General features: G+C 40.0%; 1 protein-coding gene across 4 annotated transcripts in view; it reads right to left on the reverse strand.

Moving 5' to 3' along the window:
- The window catches only part of PRKN (parkin RBR E3 ubiquitin protein ligase), a 1,262,808-nt gene that overhangs the window by 417,491 nt on the left and 819,956 nt on the right, over window positions 1–25,361 (reverse strand). The gene's annotated exons all lie outside the window — the stretch shown is intronic.

A 25,361-nucleotide genomic window follows, 5' to 3' on the forward strand; every position in this document is an offset into this window, starting at 1 on the left:
GTAATATTACCAAGTAACACATTTATTCCTTGGGGAAATTTGTTTTCATGGTGTATAGTGGGAGTGCTAATTGACTTTTATTTCCTAATAATTGTTGAAACTAATAATCTGGAAAGGCTAGTGATTTGAAAGAACTGAAAAGTAGACATGAAGACATTTTTCTACCTTCCAAGTCCATATGTGACTATCTTAAAAAAAAATCAATACTGAAATGTCCTCTGTACTGAATTAATGAATTCATCAATAAGTCAATCATGACCACCATAATACAGGGAGTCTAGAATCTAATAACATATATGTAATTACTATTATAGTAAGTCATTTGGAAGGTAATGCAATTGCCTTTCACTGTATCAGAAGAATGGTAGTGTGACAAAAATGAGCTGTGGTTAAAACATTTAGAACAGACGTGTATTTGACATTATGCCTCAGGAGTTGGGTGGAGTTTGTTTAGAGTTGCATATTGTTTGGCTCCTTGGAAGACACATATGTGCAGACTGAACTTCCCTGAGATTTTATTACCCTTTGTGACTGATGGGGTAATTGTGTAAGATCAAAATTAAAAAGGTGAGCCTGGAGAACTGAGGGACACTGAGAAAAGCATCATGACCCCAGGCCTGCCACACACCCAGCTTCTCCCACAGCTGCACATAAAGCCAAGCTTTAAAAGCCATCTGCCTATTCTTTAATGCAGCCAGCTACAGGGGAAGCTCATATTCACAGGGCTGAAGGTACAGGCAACAGTTCACAGGCCCAAGCGCTTTCCTCTGCTTAGCCACAAGAACAATACGGAGCCACAAATGGACTCCTCTAGCCCCATTCTGAGAAGTCTCCTGGTGAGCGGCAGGGAAATGTGGGGGGAACCAACAGAGGAAGACAAAGTTAAAAAAAAAGACTGGGGGGGGGGTGGAAGCAAAGAGAGGTGAGATGTGAAAAATAAAAGAAGAAAAAATGGACAATGGAGAGGGAGAGAACAAAAAGGGAAAAAAGTACAGATGACAGCATCTGTGCCAACAGACAGTGCAAGGGGACTCATCCACCCACCAGCCCATTGCAAAGGGTGTGCAAGTGTGGGCAAGGGAAATCTGCTTGGGAACTACTGCCTTATAAAAGAGAAGCTTGACTAAATTAAACTGGGCTGCATTTCATTCACTCAATAGGTCCTGACTCATACAAATGACATTAGCAACAGTGAAGCTGAAACTGCCAACTGCTTCCCTATTCAGTATTTATAATTGGAGCAGAGGTGGTAAAAGAAAGGAAGAGGCATAACAAGGCCAAGGAATAGAGTGAAAGGAATGAAGCTGGCCAATACAACTGAAGAGAGGGGACGAAGGAGGGAAACATGCTCAAATGAGCTGCAGAAAGGGAAGGGAATCAGAAACCTCATGCTGCCAAAGAAATTCTAAAATGACAGGCTGGCACAAAGACACAAGAGAAAACAAAATCAATGGAATCAAATAAGGGAGGGAGGGAAAATGGCCCAGTAGGAGTAAAATAAATGGGTAGATGGAAAGGAGAGAAGGGTAAAATAAAGGTAAAAGAAACAGGCTGAAGATAAAGAGACTACATGGGGAAGTATTTACAAGTGGAAGGACAGTAAACAGGTGCATAAAGATCAAATGAAGGAGCTGAAAGATACACCAAAAATACCGAGACCAGCCCTGAGCTGGCTGAAGAGAGCAATAAATGCAGAAAGGAGTGGTGGGAAGAGCTGACACACCTTTAGGGCAATGTAACTGAAACTACCTGTCACAGGAGCTGAGAAATTAGCCAGTGGAGCTGATACATCTCGGCTGAGACATTGCGAATAAGTAAGAACTATGTATAGACAAATAGGAAATTGAAACATACATTTAGAGGAGTTTATAATGTGCTTAAGTTGGCATAACATGCATATTGAGGAAGCTGTAAGGTATAAATTACATCAGCTTAGATTCCCTTCTAACTGAAGTACTTGACTTACCTTTGTATTTTGGCCCATTCTCTCACACTAAGCACAAGAACGTGTTTCTTTTCTAGGGCTATCATATCTTCTAATAGAAGGGTAAGCTGCTTTCTTCACAGCTACCAGCAATGCCATGCTGAGTGCTGGCATGCTGAATAATTTGCCACACCTAGCATCCCCTTTGTGAAACCCTAAAGCTTTCCACACTTGAAAAGTTTACCTGCCTATATATTAGTTTTCTTGATAGTGATTTTTTTTTGTGCTTCAGCACCAAACTTCCATTCGGAAACTGTGAAAATAAGTCACATTCACACTGATTCTGTTTATAAAATGAGGCATCTCAATAAAGATGAGTGTTGAAGCAACAATCAGTCAACTAAACAGAACTACCTAATGGTGTGATTCTGCTACCATTAAGTCAATAAGAGATTTTCCACTGACTTCAAATAAGAGCCTAAATATGCTGTTTAATTTACATTTCATTAACATTTAATATTGTTGGCTTCAAAATGGGGGCACACAAAACTCAGGCAAAATACTCAGAAACCACCGTTGACAGCACTTCACCAAGCTAGTTGGACTTTTCCATTATGGAACTCTCTTTTCACTGTGTATTTCGTTGATATGTCCATTCATTATTAACATCCTTTCCCGTCATGAGATCATTTAGAAGTGCTGTATTTCCTAACACAGACAGATATCCAAATTTCTTCTGCAGTGCTTTTTTCTCTACATCATATATAAACCATGCTTCAAAATCTCTTTATTTGGTGTTCTCTAAACCTCTTTACTGGTCCACAGTATCAGATAACTGTACCACATAATACATCAAAATATGTTATGTCTATACATTATTTTGTCCTAGAATTTATACCTGGGATAACAAAGGTCTTTTTCCTATCACAAAGGATTTTATGTGCATTATCAGTTATGCAGGTGATTGCATTATTTGCAGACAATGCTTTGCCATTACAGTGAAGAAACAGACAGATGTCTTGCCGACCGCATCATAGAGCGCTAAAGGACCATTAGAAATGGGGACACTAAGAGCTATTGTGTCCCATTTCACTTCTAATAACCATGATCTCTTTGTGTCCTTCAGCAGGGTTTCCAAGATGCTAACCACTCAGATAAAGTTTAATAGCCATATAGATTCCCACTACCCAGCAAAATTAGATGACAGTATAATTTTCCACTAACTTCTCCTGTTTCTCTTATATTTATTCCTGGTACATTTTCACACAGCATACTACCAAAGTAGTCTCATTTCTGTTTTTCTCTATGTTCAGTGATTCATCCAGCTCATCTTGAAGTCTTGCAACCTTAAAGTCCATTGTTTGATTTATATCCTTTTCTATGTTGTAATGGCCCTCACCCCCTATATCCTGATCTTACATGATTTCTAGAGTTTGTTCTAAATTTTAACTTTTAAGTAAAAAGTATTTTTTTCATCCTTGGCCCTTCTCATTCCTTCCATGCTTTTTCTTATTTATCTTCTGCACAATTCTCTCTTCAATCCACCTTTTCCCCATTCCCAGACCTGTTTTACTTGTGTGCATAATATTCATATACGTGTGACAGACTGACAATATTCTGCCATATCCTGGACAAACCTTATGGAATTAAAATAAACTTTATTGAATTAAGTTAAACCTTATTGAATTAGGGTTAATACCTTTGGGGTTCATTGTATTACAAATGCCATTGTGTACGTGTTATTGTGAAACTGTATGTAACTACTCTAGGAGGAGGAGGATGCTAATGTAATTCCTACAATTATCTGCCCATTTCAAGCCTCCCCCTGGAGAGGTACATATATACTAGCTCAAACTTGATTCTCCATTAACCAACAGGCAGATAAATAGCCTGGTTTAAAACAAGCTCATGGCATTCTTCCTGACCCAGCAAATGGACAGGACCCTCTGGTTCGAAGGACTGGGCCTACTGAAGTCCCATAAGACTGGGTGCTTGTTGTGATCAAAGGCTGCTATGAGCTTGAAACCACAAGGAAATGCCTTGGATGGGGTATTGGAGGACTGTTCTGACCAAAGTCCATGTAAGGGTCAGAGTGATCTCTGGTAAGCGTGTAGCAAGCATGTAGGTTCTTTTATTGTTTTTAATATGTTACTCTGTAGTGTTTTTACCTTAAGAATAAAACACGCTTGCATAAAAAGTGCTGTGTAGTATCTATAGCTGTGGGCAGTCAAACTGTTAACCATCTCTGAAGAGAAAGCAAGCAGATTCTGCTTGGGCAGCCTGTCTTTGGTGGATAATACACAATGAAGGCAGATGACTGAGCAGCCAAGAAATACCCCGGTCAGAAGAAAGTGAGATGCGAGTCTCCACCAAAGAAAGGCAATGACTGGGGAGCTGGAAGCTTGAGAGTGGATGCCCTTGTTGGACCATTGGGGAAATAAAGGAGCAGCTGCCCTGAACTGTGACAACATGCACATCATATTTCAGCTGAAATTATTCTTATTGGGTTTCAGACCAAAGTGAAATAGCTTAGAGATTTTGAGCAAAATCTATTCATAATTTTTTGAAAGAAATGGGGGTGGTAGAGAGAATGGAAAAGAATTTCCCATTTAAAAAAAAAAAACATAACCACAACTCAAAAGGCAGGAAATGCAGAAGTTAAAGTTCTCACAATAACTATAACCCACCTGCATTTCACATACGGTATTTAGTACTTTGGGTTATTATTCACATTAAATATATATTATATCTTAATATGAAATGGTTCAGTTCTGCCCTCAGATATGCATGACTTGCATCCCATTGACTTCAATGCAACTCCGTACAAAAGGCAAATTTGACTTCTCTAAATGCAGAATAGTTACGGTTGCTTTGAGAACTTTTGAGTGCATACAGCTCTAACCTAAATATCATGTGGCGTATAAAGAGACACAAACAAATATAAAACTGGCATTATGAATGCAAGAATCTAACTGGCGGATGAAGCTTCCAGCTGAACTGGAATGCAGTGAAACTGCAGAGTGGAACTCAATCTACAAGAAGTTGCACCAAATTTTTTTTCAAGACTTTTTTTTACGCATGAATCTACTCCAGTAATAATTTATTCTTAAAGGTAATCAGTTTAGTTGCAGCCAGTTTCTGCAATCAGCTGCTTTAATAGCATTGTTTATGTTGACTGGAGTTGAGTTATAGTAGAAAACGATTCACCAGTGGATTGAAAAATTGGGGAAAGTGGGACCAATTCACATTGACTGTATATGCAGAGTAGTCAGAGCAAGATTTAGCTGAAAAAAAGAAACCTAGATAAAGCTTTTAAATGTATTTATGCGCCAGAGTTTCACTCATTTTCTTAAATAAAAATGTCTTTTGTGATGAAGTAAAATGATATGAAGTAAATCAAATACAATACAAGTCAGTAAATATATTAAATTTGGAAGCCAGGGACCAGAAACGTCAACCTCTTTCTATAGTAACCGCACTGAATGCATCCGATGAGTGAGCTGTAGCTCACGAAAGCTTATGCTTAAATAAATTTGTTAGTCTCTAAGGTGCCACAAGTACTCCTTTTCTTTTTGCAGATACAGACTAACACAGCTGCTACTCTGAAACTAGTCCAATTAGTTCATTGTATAAATACTCATTGCTGCAGAAAAGCAAGTTGAATCACAAGTACTCTTTGCGAGTGTAATTCATGAAATATTGCTTGTATTTGCTCAAATTTATGGGGAGTATCTATGTGCCGCCAGTTCAACAGTTTGTAAGTAGGTGGCTGAAACAAGCTAAGATTTCTGTGGTGTCTTTTCCAGGTTTTAAGTACACACTCTCTGGCTGCAACAATAACATACTGTATGTGTCATATCTATAGCGCTAAACCCTAATTTCAGATCTAAAGTTGCTTCTCAAAATAGTGAATTAAAAGTCATGTTCCAAGAATTGTGAGATTTTAGAAATGACAAAAGGACCAGATTTTCAGGCTCTTTGGGTATGCTGCAACATATGGCCTATAGAACCATTTATATTTTACAACCGCTCCCACACAAAGAATTATCACTCAGATTCATTCAGAACAACTGAGCTGGTAGAGGTGCATAACAAAACTGGTGTATATTTCTGAATTCTAAGGGTATGATTCTAATCTAATTCTGAGTTTATTCCAGTATTTCCATTGAGTTCAATGGAGTTACTTCTTATTTTCCCTTCTGTAAGGGAGAGAAGAATCAATTTAGAGAGGTATTTAGGCTATATTTTCCAGCGTTCTGTTCATGCTCGTAAGGAGATCTCTGCACCCAGATAGGTCTACCAGAAGCAGAATTTTCAAAATTGAGTATCTGTGTTTATGTTACTAGTACAAATGCATTACAGAAAGTTACAGAGCTGAGACGCAGCACTCTTCCCAAACATAGATACCATACTATTCCAAGTGCCATTCCAAGAAACCAGTAGGACTAAAATTTTGGTACCAAAGAATAATGGTTGAAATTTTCAAAGCTGACAAAATGATTTAGACACACAACTCCTGTTAATTTCACATGCAAGTTGGATGGATAAATCCCCAAATTGGTTTTTTTCTCTAATTTACTATTTCTAGAATGGTAACACCTAAGAACCCCAATCAAGATCAAAGTCCCATTGCACTGAGCACTGTACAGACATCTAAAAAAAGATGACAATCCATTTCCAAAATCTTAACCTACTAGTCCATGTGTGGTGTGTGGTAATTTTAAGATCCTGTTTGGGGTCATGAGACTTGGCATATGTTACCCATGATTTCTGAAATAATATGCAGTATACAATTCCTTAAAATTGGTAATAGAAAAAGGCAATCATTATGTATCATTTCAATTATCCCGGCTTCCCGTCATTCTAGATATACTTCACCAGACAGCAAGGGCAAACTGGGTTGTCATGGAGACTCGGTGCCTTCTCCCATGCTGCCCCTACATATGGAACAGCCTGCCAATTAATATATGTTCAGCTTCCTCACTATTCTCCTTCACAAACCTCTTTAAAACTCACTTGTTCTGTGATGCATTCCAATGATAAAGTCCACTGGGCCAAATCCAGAGGTGAAATGTAAGGTGCTATAAATTATATCTTGAGTCAATGTAAAGAAGTATAAGCTAGTGTAACATATATGCCAGGGCGCCCGAAGGAGGTGCAAAAATTATGTGAATTATGGTCAAGCTGGTTTACTTGAACTAACACTTTCTTACATGTCTGTTCATTTCTTCTCCTGTTGCAGTCCTTTCACCCAGCTTCTCAGCATGTAACTTGCAGGAGCATAAGCTCCCTTAGATGCAGAATGTCACACTCAAACCTCACAAGGAAAGGGGATAAAAGTTACATATTAACAAATACATTGAAACTCTCGATCCTCTGCTGCCTTGCACCACTACACTGGCATAAAGTGACCTAATTCCAGTATAACCAGCCATGGAAGGGGCATTTTCCAGTGGTGCAGAGCAGCGATTCCTGTCTCATGACCCTCCCTGAAGCAGGCACAGGCAGCATGACTGTGGAGGAGGGACATATCCAGGGCTTCTCCACACTCTCTGATCCCCGTCTATTGTAATGGTCCTTGAGGCCACTGGCAGCTGGCAACATTTGAAGCAGCCCTCATGCTGCTCTAACTTGTTCTTGGGAACCTGCCCAGTATATATAGGGTAACACTGCTCCTTCACTTAACTGCAGTGAGGCTCATGGGCCAAGAGAACCAGAAGTAGGTATAAGTTACACCATATTTGACTTACATCTGAATTATGCCCTCTTTCTTTGTACTAAATTTGTACTGAATGGAACTGTGCTGTTCTGTGTCAGCCTGTACCTTCAGAGTGCTAGACCTTTAGGGTCAGGAGCCAGTTAACTGTGTTGCATATTCCTCCTACTCTGCTATGCTGTGAATACTCACTGTGTTATATAAACAAAATTATAACCGGGATGAAATGGGAGATATATTTTTTATGTTATTATTATCCTGAACTTTATTATGCCAGAATTTAAAGGGCAACCCTATTATAGGATTCTACTTAACTAAAACTGCAATATTGCAACTCAGAATTAAAGATGTGAAATAAAGAAGGAGGGAATATGCTTCCAGGAGCCTTGTTACTCTCCAACACTCATTGTCCAAAGCATATAATTAGGCCAGTTGTACAGATGGATGATCACAGAATATATCTGGCATCGCAGGTCTCTTTGGATAACTGAAAAACTATTTTTCACATTAGGACTTTGTACTTCCAAATAGGTTTGGAAAATGTGAGCATGGTCATTTTCTATGTACTGTAAAAAAACAACAACACAGGGTTATCTGGAAATAACTAAGCAGTTTAGTGCGACAATTTATTCTTGGTGGAATTGGTACAATCTAACAAAAAGCCTGATCCTGCACCCACTAGAAACCCTGATCTAAAAGGGCACATAAAAGGTATGCACATACTTAAGCACATAAGTAGTCCCATTGATTTCAATGGAATCATAAGCTTCAAGTATCAAGGGGGTGGCCATGTTAGTCTGTAGCAACAAAAACAACAAGGAGTCCGGTGGCACCTTAAAGACTAACAGCTTTATTGGGGCATAAGCTTTCATGGGTAAAAAACCCACTTCTTCAGATGCATCTTAAGTCATGCATCTGAAGAAGTGGGTTTTTTAACCCACGAAAACTTATGCCCAAATAAATCTGTTAGTCTTTAAGGTGCCACCGGACTCCTAGTTTTCATAAGCTTCAAGTTATGCAGGCTCTCAAGTGCTTCACGGGGTTAGGGCCATAGTTAATAGCAACACTCAATTTACTTTATAGGATGGAACCCAAAAGTACCTGAGCATTCTACCCAGGTACTGCTTGTTATAAATTCTTCCTTGTTAATATTCTATTGTTCTGGGATTCTGGAACAAGTCTGATGGAGTTCAATTGAAGTTGGGCCCTTTGGGGATACAACATTTACAATAGGAATACAGTACAAGATAGCCATGTCTTTTTTTAAAATTTTGCACCTTGCTCTTGTGAGGTGAAAAGTACCTCTGGGAAGATGCCTCATACCCTTAAGTCCAGCTGAAGTCAGTGGGAGTTGATGGTGCAGAGTACCTTGCTGGGTCAGCCCATTAAACCATGTGTTCCTGAATTAAGTTTTTATGTTCACTTCTGTAATTAAAATATCTAATGATTTTTTCCAAATGCTATTGGACAGTTTGTACTTGTTAAAATAAATATGGAATTTAATTGATAGGAAAATAAGTAATTAATGGCCTTAAGTGTTAGGAACTCTACTGCCAACACAGTATCTGTTTCTATTTGTAATATAATTATGAAAGAGATATCAATTAAATATTTCATTCAGGGAAATATACTAGCTGTCAACAATTACCAGTTTCTTGAAGAATATTCTCACTTAAATGATTCCTATCCTTCTCATAATTTTCTAGACAAGCAAGCCTAGCCCCCTGAGAGGACTTCACCACTTAAAAATACAATAAGTCCCCTGGAGAGTGAAGAAAATATAGTACTGTTCTCATGATCGTAGCAAAAGCTAGTCTAGTAAAGAAAGGTCCAGAAAGAAAGTTAACAGAGAGCCTATTTAAAAATCACAGGAGGAAAGAGGGAAATATATATACACACCACTACAATGAACAACTCCTTCTGCACTGAAGAGTACAAAGTGAAAATTATTTATTTTAATTCTAACATATATCAGGCATGTTGGTCTCTTTTCAGTAACTAATTATAGCAATGCTGTATAATTATTTATTGATACTACTGAAGTGGAATGCTGTCACCTATAGTGTCAAGATGCTGTACGGTTACTAACTCACAACTCTGTTCTGTAGTTTTAATAAAAGCCAAGCATTCAGTCCAATTCATTAGTGTCCTCAGACCTCAGATCTCATTCATGCAAAATGCCCTCAACAAGCATGGCCATGTGAATGTCTCAGGTGTACTTCCAGTTAAAAATCAAAAGATTGTTTTAAGCCCAAGTAAAGACACTTTCAGAAATACTATAGTACTCTTCAGTAACAGACCAAAACCAACATATATGTTAGTAATACATTTTCATGTAAGGGAAATTATCAATCATCACAGACTCCAAAGAAAGAAGAGATTTTCTAAGCCACAACTTCCCCCTCCACCCTTTTCTTTTTTTTTGGGGGGGGGGGGGGAGGGAAGGGGAAGAGGACAGGAGAGGGCAGGTTTTTTATTTTTATTTTTAAATAAGAGACCTTTATGGAATGTTATAAAATATACGCTATTTACCCAAAAGGCTGCAATGGCTTCCTTAGCAAATTAATAATTAGGCAGTTTTACAAAACGCACATTATTTTCCCAAGTGACTGGAACAGCTCCAAGTGGTAAACTAGGTAATTAGGTAGTTTTTTCTAAAGTGCTTATTATTTACCTGAGAGTCTCATTCCAGTCTCCCTGGTATACGCTGTCTCCCTGCTTGCAGTTATTACCAAAAAACGCCTCTATAATTTCCAGCCCTCCTCCAGCAGTGATATAAATAGAGGATATTATTTGGGGCAATGGATCATGAAAAACAAAATCTGACTGTGCCAGCTACCCGATTTAACTGACAAGCTGAGCTTCCTTTGTCCCTGTGATTTACTACATTACAGGCACAGCAGAAATCAAACAACAGGACTTTTCAACTTTCTGATGCTTTAGATCACATTTTAACTGGCTGCAAACAGCACCAATGGCTCTGATTTTGCGCATGGGTGTATGTGGATGCAGGGGAAAGGAGGAGAAGACAACAGGAGTGTACTGGAGTTTTTCCTGGATACTATAGTCCGTGAAAAGGTTGCCAAGAATCAGCCATTTCACAGGAGAAAACTGTTTCAACATGATAGTCCTGCATCCCACTTGCCAGTGGAGTTGTCCTGTATGCAGCAGACAGGGGCCAAGCTATCAGGAAGGACATGTTTTTATTTGCAACTTATGTTCATGGCATTAACTCAGAGAAATTAGATAAAAACAAATATTCTTTTTGGAAGGTTGCAACATAACACTATTTTATTTCTTAGAATTCCAAATGATAACACACAAGAACCGAAAAACAGAGAGAGACAAAGCAGGCTGCTCCATAAGGCAGCAAGGCACAACTCACTCCCACCTTATTCTAGGCTGGCTTGTTCCATACTGACTATGATCACACTTTTCCCTACAGAGTCCCATAGCCTGCAAGCAGGACCAGGACCAGGAGTGATAACTTCCAATTTCAACATAGTCCTCAATACATCAGAGTAACTTCCTCTTTCCTCCTTCCACTAGGTGTGCTGTTCAGATAACTTTTGGCATACTGATAGGGTTGCCACCCTCCAGGATTGCCCTGGAGTCTCCAGGAATAAAAAAATAATCTTTCATCAAAGATTATGTCATGTGATGAAACCTCCAGGAATACATCCAACCAAAATTGGCAACCCTACATACTGATGGTGGCTGAGAATGTTCTTGCTCTGTTTTCTGGTTCCTCAGATTGTGGTTGGAAACAGAGGCACCAACCAACAAAATGAAGGAAAGAGACCAGCCACCTGGCCCAGAGCTGGCTGGTTCACAGAACCTATTCAAGCCAAGCAACAGCATCCAACACCCTCTCCCAATGACCATGGGCAGTAAGAGAGGTAGCCTTTCTACCTTTCCTCCTGAGTCCCTCTTCTTCACTCCTCTCCCCATCCTGGGGACCCGATCTCTTTGAGGACCTCACAGGAGACATCAAGAGAGACTGCAATCCTAACTTGAAAGGAGAGAAATGGAGGCGATAGTAAACCCAAGGGAAGAATAGACAAAAAGAACGGAGGAGGAGGAGGGAAAGGAAAGGGGAAAAGGATCAGAGAAAGGACAAAAAGGATTCAGGAGACAGCAAAAAGTGTACAGAGAGCTAAGAATAGTGGTGAGCAAGAGAAATAAAATAAAAGGAAAAAAGAGATGAAAGAGATCATCATGTGGGAGGGAAAAGATATTCCATCTCCAACATTATCTTGATGGACGGTGAATGTGAAAAAAATAGATGCTGTTTTTCAAGGAAAGCAAGGAAGAGAACAGAAAAAAAAAGAAAAATAAACTAGACAAATTACAAACAGAAATACTGAGGTTATGGAAAGTGATAGGCCAAGTCTGGGATGCAAGGAGATTAAAAGGGAACAAAGAAATGGAAGAAGGGTGGAGAAACAAGAAAAACAAAGCATTTTTATTTTTATTTAATAAGTTAATTTGATTGTATTTCCCTGGCAGATGTCCACCTCCCTCTGGGCCCTGACTTTGATCTCATTTACACTAATTTCACACCACTGTAACTCCTGATTTCAGCTCAGTTATTCATAATGTCAAGTGAGTTCACAGTCAGGACCACTGTGTCCAAAATGTGATGGTTACTTTGAATGCTGATTTAATATTAATACTGCTGGATATCTACCCTGCATAATTTGGTTAATTAAATATAAATAGGAGCCACAACAGCACATGCATTACCAGGATACTGGCACATGCCTCAGGTATGTTGTAAGGCATAGGGCTGGACCTGAGTGATTTCACCCATCTAAGAAATGCATCAAGAGGCTATAATTGCACATCCTGGTAGGGCTTACAATTTTCACAGCATATTCCTCAATCTTGCATCAATTTTTTTTAAAAAAGTTCAAGAATCTAGGGAGAAAGGAAGGAGAGAAGGAAAAGGATTCACAGATAAAATAGGGACTTTGGCATCCTCTGTAATATTTTTAAAAAGACTGAAATCCCTATAACCAAGTATAAGCTAAATGTCTGTGTTTGTGCGCACACGTGTGCTGGCAGGCAGGGATGAATTAAAATTGTAGGAAAAAACCACCAACATTTTCCATCCTATTTCTTTCATTAACCCATTGAACAGAATGGGCATTTCTGGTGATAAGCTCTGCGTAACTCTGGCCGTTAATGGATAGCTGTGGTATCACCAAAAGGCCCATCAGGGAACTCATAAAATATTGGCATTGGAAACTGATGATCCAAAGCTTGATCTAATGATTGACATTCTCTTGATTGTCAGAGTCATTTTACAATAGATTTTTCCAGTGGTGTTGAATCATTCCTCCTCCCCAAAGGGGAACTTTCTCCTTGTCTTCTCTTTGCTTGTTGACTTAGCTATGGATATTACTTTCTTAAGGCTCATCCTTTACCTCTCTTTTGTCTCTTTGGAGTCTGAATCATGGTGCTTGTTAAAATCCCCATACCAGTACTCATCTACCTTGTGTAGTCATTTGGTACATCTGCTATATCAAAAACAAATCTGATTTACGAGTTTTAATAAGACCTTACATCAATAAATTATAACAGATTGGTGATTATTAGTATTATTTATATGCAATATTTTTGTACCACTTATAATGCCAGTGTCTGTTTCACAGGGATTAATTGTTTTCATAATTTTGTCTAAGTAGTAATATAGAAAATGTCAAAAAGACAATTAGATTTTCACTTTCCAGACACAGAAATTTAATTAAAGCCAACTCCTCCTTGAAGAACAACATCCTTAGCTGGTTCTGTGATGTGGCAGTAGCTCTACAGGCTGCCATGTGGGAGACCAAAGCTCAGAAAGTGACTCAGGGAATATTAATCACCAGACTGCAGAGACTAAACACATGATGAATGTGCCACAATTGGTCCCTGCAGCTTATTTATGGGTGGTCGGAAGAAGCACAGCTAGTAATGATTTCTCCCTGTAGAGGATGCTGCTGCTTGTACAGCACTTCTTAGAAATGGTACTACACTGCAATAGAGCCTCTCCTCAGATATAAGCCAACCCAACAGGAAACCTGTAGTTATCGTACCATGGAAAGGTCAGACCTCCCTCTCTCACCAGCACATACAGGAGTATAAATTAGAACTTTCTCCAGATTCTTCTGTAATAATTGGCATCTGCTATTATAATGTGGGATATCCCATGAAGCAATTATTCCCCTCTTTCATCTTTCCTGTGTCTTTACCTATCTCATCATTCCTTTCCCTTAACTTTACCCTCTTATCTTTTTTGTCTTTTTAATACCACCCATTCCTGTGTACTAAAACACTTTCTTTCCTACCTCCTTCCCCCTCTCAGTTCCTCCAGTTTTCCCTTTCAGACCAGGATTCCTTCCTCTCCTATCCATCTATTCCCCACCTTCTTCTCTGTACCTTGTTCATTCTTTCAAGTCTTCTCTCTCATGACTGAATTTTCAGAAAATAAGATAAGAAGCCTGTTCTTTGCTTCATGATGTTGAGTGCAAGTTGGTGACCAATGAGATGGATACTACTTGGTGATTTCATTCTTTATGTGGAAGATGTTTTTTCTCTATTGGTTCAAAATTTCATGGATGCTATAGCAACCATGTAACTGTCCCAAGTTGTAGAATCCACATAAAAGGCCAGGTGCACTCTAGATCTGGGATGAAATCTTGACTCCACTGCAGTCAATAGTAAAACTGCCAGAGGCTTCAGTGGAATCAGGATTTTACTCCTGGTGTTTGGCTTGGAAGTGGAAATATGCAGGAGAGGTATTCCCCTGTCATGGATTGAGCACTGTCTGCTTTGGTTTGAGGTTAGGCACACCTTTCCTGACAGCACAAAAAAAATCTGCTTTTAAAGATCCACCACTAGAACCTGATACAGCCACTGAGTTTCCAGACATGATTTTAAATAATCATCTTTTATCTTTCACTATCAATACAGATAGCCCCTAAATGCCCTGTCTGCCGGCTTCATGCTCACAGGTCATCATCATTTACAGATGATCTGCTCCTGGTGAAGACGTGATAGGGAAGATAACAAGAGCTATTGAAGGAAGTCTCGTGATGAATCTAAATTATTGCCACACAGATTTTTTTTAAGATCACATGCTGTACCTGTGCAAAAGAGGGAGAAGGGTTTCTTCACTTATCCCCACAGATCTACAGAGGGAAGAACTGCTCAATGTACTTGGCAGCTTTGTGAATATTAGCACTCTCCACCACATCATGGAGTCTAGTTTTACTCACTCTGAAATATTTTCATGTTAATTTACAGACAAAATTGCCTAGATCTGGACCTAGCCATCTACTGCTGCGGAAACAGTACTATGTCTTGAGGGAACAAACGTGAAGTCTTCTCTGTTTGAGTTTCAGCCAGTGTTGCTCACTACTCATTGAGCGGAGATGCTACTTGAGTGGGTTCCAACTCCAGCCTATGAATTAGACTCATGTCTTTCCAGGCCAGTGAAGTCCTGTAGAAAAGTACTGGGTTCACTGTTGGAGGATGCTGTTGTGGAGTCCATACAGGGAGAACATGGTGTGAAAGTGTGATAGAGGTTCTTCCAGCAGCCATTGTGAAACTTTCAATTCTAGAATTAACTTTTGATGATGACAACCTGGCTATCTGCAGGCACCCACTCTCTGTATTATAGGAAAGATCAGTGCAAAGGTTTGGCTGGAATAATATTGCAATTTCTTGAGCCCTCAGATTTCCTTGACCCCCAGCCAACTGGGCTTTGTTCTTCCTCTAGGGTAGAAACTGCTTTGATTGTGTTAGTTGATGATCTCCTAGCAACAGGCAAAGCATGTTCATGATGATTCTTGTAGATGCATCAGCAACTTCTGAGTCCATTGCCCATAAGGTTTCAATAACTTGCTTGCAGACCAACTAGTGAATGACTCCATTTTTATCTTTCTTGAGATACAAATGGGCATTTGTCCTTTCCCCCAATGACACTCTCCAGCAGGGTATCACAGAGATCTATACCGTCACTTCTCCTATTCAGTGTTTATACAGTACTTAAAGAAAAACAATTCCTTATGTTGGGACATTGGTCAGAGATAAATTGCAAGCAAAAACTCTGCAGAAATATGAGAGGAACTCCTTTTAAAGATGGAGAAGGGAGAAGGAAAGAGGCAATATGGTTTAGTGAACAGAGCATTGAACCGAGCCTCGGGAGGTCATGAGCCCTGGGTTCTACTTGCACCTCTGTCATCAACCAGATGAATGACTTGGGCAAATCACTTCTCTTTTCTGTACCTATTTCCCCTCCCACACTTTGACTGTCTTGCATTCTTCTACTGTAATTTCTTTGGAGTAGGGTCTGTCTCTTATTGAATATATGCATAGCACTTAGCACAATGGAGCATGTAGGGTCTACTGTAATAAAATAATAATAATGCCTTTGACATGCACAAGAAAGGAGAAAAAAGAAAGTCACCAACCTTAAAATAACTGGAGGTTCTTCAAGATGTGTGGTTCCTATCTGTGGGTACGCATGTGTAGAATGGGGGGGAAGCAGATGTGAAAGCTGATAGAGTAAGATACAGCCCTAGATCAGTTTAAAAATCCCCTGAGAGGATATACCTTGATCTTGGACTCTTTCCACTATGGCAAGAAACAGTCTGGAAGATTTTCTGACTGCCTTTGTGCTTTGTAGGTAAAAGGCTAAGGGGTCATCTCACACTGAGGGACTGAAGTCTCCTCAGGTCTTCAGATTCATATAGTTTCAGAAAAAACACAGGTAAGTGGACTGACTGATTCGGGTGTAACTTCAAATAACTTTGGGAGTGAACTTAGGGTGTAAACACAATAAAACTCTGTCTCCATTGAATATAGCTGTTCGAAGGGTTGCTTGGTGAGCACCAAAAAAACCAAGATTTAAGTCCTATTGATGAGTAGGCTTCTTTACTGATGTAAAGGTTCTAACTTGACCCTTCCAGAATCTGATAATCAGTGGGTGAACGATATTGAGTAACCACACCATGAGAAGGGGGGTGCAGTGAGGTGGACCCATAAAAAGCTGATGGAAAGACTAGCTGTTTTGAGAAAAAGACGATAGTCCAGAAAAAGGGGAACCCACACCCCCTGGAGATACGAGTTTTTGTTGTGCACAGATAGAGAAATGCTTCCACTTAGCTGAGTAGAATTTCGGCTTTATCTAAACTACCACTTTTGTCGGTAAAACACACACCCCTGACTGACACAAGATTCACCAGCAAAGGTGCTAGTGTGGACAGTGCTATGTCAGCAGGAGAGCCTGTCCTGCCAACATACCGAACACCGCTCATTGAGGGTGGTTTAATTATGCCAGCAGGAGAGCTCTCTCCTGCTGGCAAAGAGTGGCTACATGGGAAACCTTACAGTGGCACAGCTGTAAGGCCTGTAGCGTAGACGGTCTAACTAGTGGAATCTTTTTGACTGTTAGTAAGGATGTTTTGCATGGCTTCAGAGCATGAACATCCTAAAGTTGACAACCATCCAAAAACCACACCCTGAAATGGAATGCTTGGGGGTTGAGATACTTGATTCTGCCCCCCGGGTCAGGAGATTGTAAAAGGGCTGAATATTGATTGGTGTCCACAAATAAAATGCATAGGAGACATGGGAACAAAAATTGTCTGGGCCAGGTCGGGGCCATGAGGATGACTCATGCCCTGTCCTGGTACATTTTCCATAAGACTTGAGTTAGGAGTTACAAAGGAGGGAAGGCATAGTTCAGATGACCTGACCACGGAAGGAGGAGAGTGTCATCTTGAGAAAATGCCCTAAGGCTTCTCTTGAGCAGCTGCACTACTTGTTCATTTGAGAGGCATCCTGGTCCCTTGTGTAGGTTCCCCAGAGAGCAAAAATACTGTTTACTGTGGAGTCATGTAGCTCCCACTTGTGGTCAATAACAGTGCCTGCTGAGGGAGTCCACCAGCACATTTTTATTCCCTGCCAACAGGGAGATTTGATTGCTGATGCAACAATTCCACAAATGGACTGCTTCTGTACACAGGGAACTAGATCTCGCTCCTCCCTTCTTGTTGATGTAAAAGACAGTCATAATCTTGTTCAACATTATGAAGACATGGTGACCTTGGATGAATGGGAGAAATGCTTTGCAACCCTCTTAGACTGCCTGCAACTCCAGAATGTTGATGTATATCCTAGCATCTCAGGATATCCGAGTACTCTGCACTGTGTGGCTGCCCATATGGGCTCCGCAGCCTAAAAGGAGGTATTCGTAAAGATCATTCTGCCTAGTGAGGGAGAAAGGAAGGGAATGTCTCTGCATACTTGATGAGAATTCGTCCATCTTAGTAGAGATGATGTTACTTGCTGGGGACTGTTACTATGGCGTTCGTGGACTGCTTAGTGATTGCACTGTTTGAAGCCATGCCTGCAGGCAATGAAGATGGAGCCTGACAAATTGCATGACAGAAGTGCATGAAGCTGTGTCCCCCAAGAGAGAGAGACAAATTCTGATTGATGGTGAAGGTTGTTCATGACCTGATATATGAGGTTGTTCATCACTTGGAACTTGTCCAAGGACAGACAAGCTCTTGCTGTGATTGAATTTAGGGACACTCTGATACAGTCTAAAATCTGTATTGGAGCGAGGACAGAGACTTTTGAGTTTACACTGACTCCTAGGGAAGGGAGGAGCTGAAGCATTGACAAAGTTGACTTGTACGCTTCTTGATGTGTCTTGGCAACGAGAAGCCAGTTGTTGAGACAGGAGAAGAAGATGAAGACACGATACTTGATATAGACTGCTCTTATTAAAAAGACCTTGGTAAAGACTCTAGGTGTGGTAGGGCCAAATGGGAGCACTCTGTATTAAAAATGGTTGGAGCCAACTATGAACCTGAGTAAAAGTCAGTGAGTGAGGTCAATGTCCACATGAAAATATGCATCCTTCATACCAAGAGCTATAAACCACATGCCCTTTTCCAGGGATGGGATTATAAATCCCAGTATCACCATGTGATTGCTCCTTGCTGCAGGAGGGATTCTACTTCTGTTTGAGAATCTCCCCATGAGAATGGATCTCAAAAAGGGGCAGGGATGGGGCTTTGGAGGGGACAGGCAGGTAAATTTGATTGCATAGCTGGAATGTGTGGGAATCAACAGATGGTGGCATCATTGGTTTGCAGCTCTTGAACTCCAAACCAATACATCTTTTAGCCAGGAATTGTGGGTTCGGATAATGATTCCGCCATAGTAGGTACAGGGAAATGGGACTTCTGAACCCTTTGCCTCTTATGGGGTGGCTCATACGATTGCCGGTGGTAAAACTGTTGAGCCATTGGGCGAGGTTTGTATGATTGCCTGTGGCATTTTCTCTTCAGGATAGAGTATATATGCTCAGGGAATGGAGGGTGGCCCTGGAGTCCTTTACAGTATATAAGGACTCATCCATCTTTTGGCTGAAAAGATTATTTCCTTCAAAGGGCAGATCCTCATGGTGTTCTGGACTTGGGAAACCCCAAAATGGGAAGCCATGATTCACGGCACATCACAAGGGCAGTTGCCATTGATCTTGAAGATGCATCTGCTGCATCTACTGCTGACTGATAAGCAGTCCTGGCAATCAACTCATTTTGTCGCAGAAGCTTGTTTCTTCTTTAAATCATAGCCCTATCAGACTTCTACCATTTCCTATACCCATCCTTGAGAATGCTCTGTTCATAGACCACTGAACTTGAGTTTAAAAATCTCTCTCTCACATCCTTTAGATTGCAGGGGAGTTTGTCTAGGTTATACAGAACAGAGGAGACTCAAATGTGCTTCATGAGTAATCAAATAAAAAATCCTGCCTTTTTTTTTTTACTTGTAATTATACACATTTCAGGCTTTTTAAATATATTGACAACTGTTCTTATTCCCTCTTTTTGTAACTACTGTACTCATGGATGGTACATAGCTTTATCACATCATCAGTATTTTCCATAGTGCAAAAACATCCAGTCATTTCACAAATGGAATCTGATGGGGGAATAAACTGGTTTAATCTTAAAATGTGTGCTTCTTAATCATTCACCAGCAGCATTCTTTCAATGAAAGATGGGTCTTTAAAACAATTTATTATACTATAAAGTCTTTTCCTTTCTGTTAGCAGTTCCATACACACACTGGTGGTAATTGCACTTATTTATATGTGGTAACAGCAGGATTATGCCCGGATACAGCAGTGTTTTACAGTAATCATGGGAATGGCATCTTTTTTCCAGACCTCTTTAAAATACATCACACATATGATGACCCTTAGAAATAAACTGAAAGAAAGATATTTTTGCAGTGTGCTTACAGCAACGTAAAACCTTGGATTTTCCTGGCCCCCTCATATTTTCCTCTGTCAAAGACTTGTTTTCTCATACATATTACCCTATGGGCTATAACCCCTTATTGCTATAATTCTGTTTTTAAAATGGAGTTGTGATGGTAAGAACAGTGCCTGTTTAAAGTGGCTAATATACTGTGTGTATACATTTCCTGTATGAGGTAATGCGATGAGATTCCAGTGCCCTGCACAGTAACTAAATAACCATAAATCATCTTTCATGCATATGCAAAATTGTCCCTCTAAGCACCTTATTAATTATTTCAAAGATATGTAGAGGTCACCACTCGCAGAAGTTTCTATGCATGAAGCCTCATTAATACAAGACACCATACAGAGAGATGGGATACATTTTTGTTGCCATTAAGCAAGGGCAGAGAGAGTATAATTTGTATTTTTTTTATTTTAATCACCAGTATAATACGCCACCTTTTATCTGCAAATTCTTTGTCTCAGCTAATATAGGGGCTGCTATTCTGAGCAGCTAATTCTATCAACATACTGGAGTTCTAGTAATCAGAGCAGTAGTCCTGGATGTTGCCTATTTTCAACTGGCATGCTGCTGCATGATGCTAGATAGTAGCTAGGCATTAAAGAATTAATTTCATTCTTCTAAAAATCACAACGACAAATTTAGTAAAATAATTGAGTGACGCTATATCATTTTCAAAGTGATATATCATAGATCATAAGCTGACATAACCTGGCTTCTAACACTATATTGTCTCTGGTTAAGTCAGTCATGCAACAGAAACCAGATAAACAGTGGTATAACCAGGCAAAGTAAATGTGTAATAATGATCCACCTTTCAGAGTATGTCAGCAAGTGATTCAACTTATCTGAGAAGCACTGTTCATCGAAAATCTATGCCATAGATCTTTGCCTACTCAAATTATTATGCGAATATGGTAACACTGATCTTGTCAGTCACAGTGATCCTTTGATGCAATTGCTGCTATTTATTTTTATTTTATTGTGTGTGGTATTTTGACCTCTAGATTGATTCAATAAAAGATATTAAAAATCTGCTATGTCTGTGTATTTCCCAGACAAAAATCAGAACAGTGAGTCAAATGTTAATGGAAACTTCAGGCTATGTTCATTATGTTACCAATATTTTTCAAAAACCCTGCAATGAAGGGAACTAATTTGCACATGCAAACAACCTAAATAAGCTTAATTACAAGACTAAGCCCAACTTTACAGTTCTAGGGCATGCTTTAGATAAATGAAGTAAATTTTAAGTAATTCCATTTTTATTTGAAAGTGGACAACTGAAATAATACTTAGAGAAGAGTGAAGCTGTGACATTAATGTTTCCCATATACAATACCATAAATATGTCTAGAGAGTGAATTTGTTACTTTTAAAATATGTGTGCAATGACACAGTATAAGGATTTGACCTTTATAAAAAAGTATTTGTTCGTGTGCACTTAATAGTTGTTTATCTTATCACAATATTGGTCTCATTACACTAAAAGTGGGTTAGTTCCATATTCCTGTTAGAGATCAGCCCAAACCAAACCTCAGATCTCAATACTCTAAACTTCGATGAATTTCAGATCTAGCTTTTTGTGTTGGGTTAAATCCTGGTAGTCAGAAGTGGACAAATATTGAGTTGATAAAGTAGATAAATAATAATCTATTAGTGTGCACAATGGCACCTGTTTTACTTGAGAGGAAATAATTTCTGGGTCTTCATAGATGCAAGCTAGAAAAAGTTGAGTCAAACGTATCTATATTTTCCTAAAGATTAAATGTGAAATGTATACAATAGTGTATTGTTTAATAAGCACTGCCATGATGTTTGGAAATCAACATCAAAGGTTACTGTTCTGTTCTTTTCTACTTGAATTTACAGTTGGTGAAAGGTACTGGATTGACAACTCTAGTGGCTGAAGTCTGCATTGCTCAAAGAAACAGCAGCTAACAGCATGTTTTCCAACATTGCCCCACAGTTTTGGCACTCTGTTCTGATGGACTATCTATAAGAGGAAAGAGGTAGTCAGTCACCAAGGCCCAGATTTTAAAAGGTATTTAAGCACCTAAAAATTGGAGCTAGATGCCTAAGCGCTTCTGAAAATCCCCATCTGGGGCTCAGATTGGGTTTATGATTTGGAGATGAAGAGGCTCTAAATTCTATTTGTACAGGTTGACTAGGGAGTTTTCCTGGGCAAGTAGGACTAATACGACCAGCTTCTATAGAATCCAAAGTTTCATTAAAAAACCCTGTATAGTTCTAGACCTTTTGCAGGGCTGTCAACTCCCAGGATTCTATTACGAGTCCCAAGATATGTGATGTTATTCTTGAATTCCCAGTTCATAGAGTCATGCAATTATATGAGAATCTCAGTTTCCAGGGTTGTGGTTTGTTTGTTTTTTTAAGTAAGTTTCTAGTTGTAGTGTGAAGGAATAGGCTAATATACCTTTAAATAGTTTATGAGCACTCTAGTGGTGCTCACTATGTTTTGTGTAATAGAAGCCACCAGAGCCAGCCAGGGAAGCAATGTGTATGTAGCTAGGCCTTCCATGTTTGTGCATATTTATTAAACACAGGTATTTAGGGTCCAGCTGTGCCTATATGGTTCATTTCTACTATTTTTTTGGGTCAAAAGCAAAAGATAAAACACTAGCCTTCATGGTTACAGAGAAAAGCTTGAAAATATGACCTTAGTACATCCTGAAGTCTCAAAAACCAACAAGGGAAGAAAAAGAAAAATAATATATTATTATTATTATTAATCTCATGATTTTTGGATTCTGAGTTATGATTTTTGAGACCTTACGGTTGGTAATACTGTCGTGAAGAGTATCTTTAGAACAGTAAAAAGAGTGTAACCAATACTGTGGTTGAGGACTGGTGGGAGCCCAGCAGCTATTATTATACTATCAGGCCTGTAGGGGAGCTATATGCATGCTGCCTCAGTTGGGCAGCAGAGCTGTCACTGCTCCCACTGAGTCTTTCAGGCTCCCACTACTTTAGACAAAGCCTGTTCCCCCCTTGCCCCTTAGCCAGCTGAGGCAAGGCCCTGAGCACTTGTACTCTACCTCTGTGCATCTTCCTCCCATGCCTTCCCCCAGATCCCTCCTACCACTCAGCTCTAGCAGTACCCACCCCACACCTAGAGAAGGGAGCAGAATATACTTAGCCCCTTATCTCCAGGTAGGGGACAAAAATCACAGATTTACTGGTGCCCTCTCAAAGCAAGGGAACAAGTAGAGCAGAACCCTTGGACTGAGAAATTGGTGCTGCAAGATGTGTGGGAAGTGCCTAGCACATTGTGGGTATAACAGCAATCAAATACATACATACATACAATGATGCAGCTAGGAGCAGAGGTGAAGAGCCATCAGGTGAGAACATCAGGGCTGAATCTGGGGAAGTGCTACGGGAGTAAGAAGTCTGACTGAGGGAAAGGGCTGAGCTGGCTGCTACAGCTTTGAAAAGCTGCTACTGAGATAAATGATTAATTTGGGGAGCAAATGGAAGAACTGGGAAGGGAACTGATGTACTCAGAGAGGAAGAGGAAAAAATAACTGATTAATTTGTATGTGGGCAGGGAACTGATTAATTTGTAGGGGGAAGGAGGCAGGGGGACAGAGTAATATTGAATATCCAGACATCATCATGGTAAAAACCAAGGAAGGAACACTGGGGGGAGAACAAATCATCTTAACAAAACTGCACTAGATCTGTTATTTATTTGGGGGTGAAGAAAGGGAAGCCTGTTATGCAATAGCAGATGAGGTTACCATGTATAAAATGAGACTTGGCTAAAAAACAAAAGCAGCATATGCACGGTCATGAAATGTAAACTTGTGGCCATTGCTAAGATGCTGTTGAAATAATTAAAAGCAGCTGAAAATATAGACAATCTGAATTGTTTTTAATTCTTGTAGATTTAGTATCTTTGATGCATGCCCTGACGTAGAATGTCACTCTCTTAAGAAATATCTGCAATTATTCTTCCATCTGTTGATATGAAATGTATTAGCTATTCGCTCTAACAGCCAATGCAAATCCATTTTACTTAGAATCATAGAATCATAGAATATAAGGGTTAGAAGGGACCCCAGAAGGTCATCTAGTCCAACCCCCTGCTCGAAGCAGGACCAATTCCCAGTTAAATCATCCCAGCCAGGGCTTTGTCAAGCCTGACCTTAAAAACCTCTAAGGAAGGAGATTCTAACACCTCCCTAGGTAACGCATTCCAGTGTTTCACCCACCCTGAGTGAAAAAGTTTTTTCTAATATCCAATCTAAACCTCCCCCACTGCAACTTGAGACCATTACTCCTCGTTCTGTCATCTGCTACCATTGAGAACAGTCTAGATCCATCCTCTTTGGAACCCCCTTTCAGGTAGTTGAAAGCAGCTATCAAATCCCCCCTCATTCTTCTCTTCTGCAGGCTAAACAATCCCAGCTCCCTCAGCCTCTCCTCATAACTCATGTGTTCCAGACCCCTAATCATTTTTGTTGCCCTTCGCTGGACTCTCTCCAATTTATCCACATCCTTCTTGAAGTGTGGGGCCCAAAACTGGACACAGTACTCCAGATGAGGCCTCACCAATGTCGAATAGAGGGGAACGATCACGTCCCTCGATCTGCTCGCTATGCCCCTACTTATACATCCCAAAATGCCATTGGCCTTCTTGGCAACAAGGGCACACTGCTGACTCATATCCAGCTTCTCGTCCACTGTCACCCCTAGGTCCTTTTCCGCAGAACTGCTGCCTAGCCATTCGGTCCCTAGTCTGTAGCTGTGCATTGGGTTCTTCCGTCCTAAGTGCAGGACCCTGCACTTATCCTTATTGAACCTCATCAGATTTCTTTTGGCCCAATCCTCCAATTTGTCTAGGTCCTTCTGTATCCTATCCCTCCCCTCCAGCGTATCTATCACTCCTCCCAGTTTAGTATCATCCGCAAATTTTCTGAGAGTGCAATCCACACCATCCTCCAGATCATTTATGAAGATATTGAACAAAACCGGCCCCAGGACCGACCCTTGGGGCACTCCACTTGATACCGGCTGCCAACTAGACATGGAGCCATTGATAACTACCCGTTGAGCCCGACAATCTAGCCAGCTTTCTACCCACCTTATAGTGCATTCTTCCAGCCCATACTTCCTTAACTTGCTGACAAGAATACTGTGGGAGACCGTGTCAAAAGCTTTGCTAAAGTCAAGAAACAATACATCCACTGCTTTCCCTTCATCCACAGAACCAGTAATCTCATCATAGAAGGTGATTAGATTAGTCAGGCATGACCTTCCCTTGGTGAAGGGAAGGTAATTTACAAAATAATACAACTTGCAGCTTGTAAAGTGAAGGGAAGGTAATTTACAAAATAAATTCTAGTGAAGTCCTACACAG

This window comes from Caretta caretta, chromosome 3 (genome assembly GCF_965140235.1).
Source record: "Caretta caretta isolate rCarCar2 chromosome 3, rCarCar1.hap1, whole genome shotgun sequence".
Classification (NCBI taxonomy): domain Eukaryota; kingdom Metazoa; phylum Chordata; order Testudines; family Cheloniidae; genus Caretta; species Caretta caretta.